The following is a 4,306-nucleotide window of genomic DNA, read 5'->3' on the forward strand; positions in this document are numbered from 1 at the left end:
AACAAGGATATGCTAACAAATTGTTTACAAATAAGCTTAATATCTACCAAAATCCAAGCCACTTCAAAGACATGGCTGTATGTTTGTTTTCGATAACTCTCACGGCCAAAACAAAGATGAATGGGAATAGTAAATAATGTTATTGTTACACACTTAACTTAAAAGAGGTGATTGTTTTCACTAAGCATTTTAGTTATCACACAAAACGCTTGGCAGTTATGTCATAAACGCCCTTATTTTAGTTACAATATCATTCGTTGAGTTAAATGGGTAATAAGTCCTTTTAATTTCTATTGACCATCCATTTTCCCTTTTATGCAACGTTATGTTGTTATTGTCTAAATAAATAGTGTTGTCGTTTCTGCTCTTTTTTTTCTTTTGATGTGTTGTTTTTAACTTTTGATAGATAAGATATAATTTCAATCTATAGAGCCACTTCATAATAATTGTTATTATTATCAAGTTAAGAAACTAATTGATTTTTATTTTAAGCATTAAGCAGGACTTCAATCTCAAATATTTTTTCCAGTGACAAAAAACTTTACAAGTATAAGTGTTTGTGGGGTGTAGGGGGCAAGGGACGGAGTTCAAGTCTCCAGGAAGGAGCTTCTCACACATATACACTTAGATTAGGCTAGAGTAGATTTTCTATCTCATAATAATAATAATAATAATAATAATAATAATAATAAAAATAAAATAAAAACTTTACTAGTTGAATTAACTAAAATCAAAATATTGTTTTTAACTTTTGGAGCAAACTAAATGCATGTCATGAATACCATTAAAAAAGACCATTTAAGGAAATGGTTAGTTTCAAAAGGCTAGTTTTGATGTTCAAAAGTGTAACATATAACACAAAACCAACTTATTAAACACCTGCTGAAACGTGTGAACAAATCTATATACTTGAAATGCCAACTTAAAGATTGCTATTAACAATAGGCAAGGTTGCCTACATTGTAATTGTGAGCCAATTAACAGGTTCGGTTGGGACTTGGAGCTCTACATTATAAATAGAAAAGCAGAAGGGCAAGAAGAATGTATTCTAACATAACTATATTCTTGTTCTAAATGCCACTCTAACCCCAAAATAATTTTTGAAAAAGAAAAAAGAAAAAAAAAAGACTCATACAATGGGGGGCTCTCTTTGTTGCCTATTCTTGATAATGTTAGTCTTCTTCGCTAGTAATACAAGTGCCAAGGGTGCTAGAATGGTGAAAATTTTGTTACATTCCAAATTATTTATGAAAATAATTAAGAACTTCCTTTTTCCTTAGATATTGGGCTGTAATTACATAATTTGTTTTTTTTACTTGTAGTCCTATATAATGATGTTGGATTCAAAATTATGTACAAACAAACATGCGACAAATTCAGCAATCAATCGTGTGCTGGGGAAAGTTCTTGAGGGCAGGTGAATTTCACATCATTAACTTATTAGCTTAATGTCCTGAGGCTAATCAAGTGTTGAACTCTCTTTCTCTCTCTCTCTCATTGTTCTTCACACACACATACATGTATTTCTTCTCTTTTTCATTTATGTAGGATAATTTTTCGAGTGACATTACGAGTTGTTGGTTTTTAGACCCCTAAAAAAAAAATTGAATTAACCTAGGTAATTAGCCAAGTTATTACTTAGTCCAAATTCCAAATCTAGGTTATCACAATCAAACAATCATATCATGCAAAACAGCGAAAATATAAATAACACAATGATATGATCACCCAGGAAACCAAACCGGTAAAAACCTGGGGAGGATTTAACCTAACTATCCTCAAGGTAAACCTGAATCCACTATAAAAGAATCGAAATTTTACAATAGGACTTAGACCGCTAACATCCTATTGCTACCCACCAGTAGAAACTTACTGACACGACCATGTGCAAGCTCCGAGACCACGAACTCCTTCTTTCTTGGATTCTCCAGCAAGTACAAGCACATCCGCTTGTGTTTCTTTAAGTTCTTATGGCAGCAACTGAATAATCATCAAGTTCTTGAACAAATCTCCTTCTTAATAATCCTAAGCTTGTGTAAAGGAAAGCTCCTCACAGATCTCACAAGAGATTTACACAAATAGCAATATGAATAACACTAAAACGTGGCTAGGGTTTGCCTTATATACCTAGGGCAAAACTACAAAACCCTAAACGTTTTAAATGAACTAGAGCTGAGTTGGAATTCTACAGAAAATGCATTCTGCCCGAATTTCGATTGATCGAGCCTAAGTTTCGATCGATTGAACCAAGCCGAAATGCTTTATTAAATCTGCATCAACTTAAATCCAACTTTACATAAATGAACCAACTTTGAGCAAGTCTAAACACGACTAAACATATTGTTTTGATCATAGTTTGCCAACAATACACATTAGAGTTCTAAATACATAAGATCCTAAGTCTTTAGAACCTAACATGAGTATTACAAATTTTGTTATATAAAATTATGTTATTAGCTTCAGGGTTCAAATCTCACTCTCCTCTTGTAATTTTGTTATTAGATTCATGAACATTAACCACATTTTTTTGTCACCTTTATTTCTAAAAAAATATGTAAAAAAATTAGAACTAGCTTTGTATTATCACTATGAGTGTCTTTATAAAGTGTGTTTGTGTGTCTATATATATAAAAAGGAAACTAAGCATGTTAAGGAATTCAATAAAGGGGGAGAGGGGGGGGTATTTCCATTAGAAAACCAGAGTAATGGTTTCAATGTAATATATAATTAGTTCTAATTAGTAATTTCAACAGGTTTTGAATTTTGATTTTTAATTTGTTTTCCTAATCACAAGATTATCATTTTTGACTTTTGAGTTTTGACGGAAATATGTTATCGTTTAGACTAATTTTAGAATACAAAATTTAGAATCAGTATTATTCTCTTTTGTTATACTTTTGTAGTTTGCTAAACAGCTATTAGCATTCGGCATAAGTCCCAATTTTCATAATTTATATATAATTAACCTAGTTTTCTTTTTGGCTGCATGATTTATTTAGTTAAAATAGTTAATACCATAAGTTATTTCCATTTTCTTTTTCTTTTTCACTCTGTTTTAATCCTTTCAATGGCCCCCTGATCTGATCTTGAATAATAATTTGATTGGCATGTTGTAGTAGCATGTTAACTAAATCTGTGATTCACCGCTACTATCTCTCCTGCGGGTTTGCAACCTCACTCACAAGTAAAGAGATGAAAAAACTATCACGTAAGACTACTCTAAACCTACCTCTCTCTCTCTCTCTCTATATATATATATATAAAGGTTGTTTTCATTTTAATCCTTTAAATTTGAAATTTTCTTTTTGATCTAGCAAGTTTGATTATACTTTCAAAATGGTCTTTGCGTCAAAGTTTGTAGATAGAAGGACCAATTTAAAAAAAAAAAAAAAAAAAAAAAAATCAAGACTGGTAAATCAAATGAAAGATCTCAAATTTAAGGAACCAAAATAAAAGCAGCCCAAAATTGTAATTTGGTATGAAGAGAGAGAGAGAGAGAGAGATTATAATCATTTATTTTTATGAATATACAATACTAAATTACTCTAATTTCAAAAAATGAACTATAGATTTCCACGAGATTGCATCAGTTGAGATAGAGCAAATCTATCATATTGATGATAGTATTGTTAGGTCACATGGAGTCCATCATATTATTGATAGATCTAGATTGGAGATTGAGGCCCCACTTGCGAGCAATGTCAATAATCACAGAATTAAAATATTGCCTTGATAACTTATTATTAAGTTTGAAAAAAAAAAAAAAAAAAAAAAAAAAAAAAAAACTCTGTATTACAATAAGATTTTTCATTTACATTTGAAACAAATTATAAAAATTGGTGTTTCAAGAAAAGAGCCTTGTATCTGGGTGATTATATTATGTCAAGTTTTTTCTGTGGGTACATCTTCAACTAGTGATTTCCACTAAAAATTGAAGTTGTACTTTTACCAAAAAAGAAAAAAAAATGAAGTTTTAATTAATTTAATTCCTAAAGTCTTAGAACCTAATACATTTGAGTCTCTTGGTAATTAAAAATAAATTCTTTTTGGTGAAGGTCACAACAGAGATGGATCGTAATATAATCTTTCACCCCTTTGTTTGGTATGATGGGTTGCATCAAGTCAAGAGTCCCGTTATTCCTTATTTCCTCTTGAATTTTATTATTATTATTATTTTTACATGCATAATTATTTTCGTTTTTGACTAAAGTGTTGAAAGTTAGAGAAAAGAACACAAATATTTTGAACAAGAGTCTCTAGTTCTCTTTGTTAGATATAACACAAGCCTATATTACATTGTAATTTT

Source organism: Quercus lobata, chromosome 8 (assembly GCF_001633185.2).
Source record: "Quercus lobata isolate SW786 chromosome 8, ValleyOak3.0 Primary Assembly, whole genome shotgun sequence".
NCBI classification, from domain to species: Eukaryota; Viridiplantae; Streptophyta; class Magnoliopsida; order Fagales; family Fagaceae; genus Quercus; species Quercus lobata.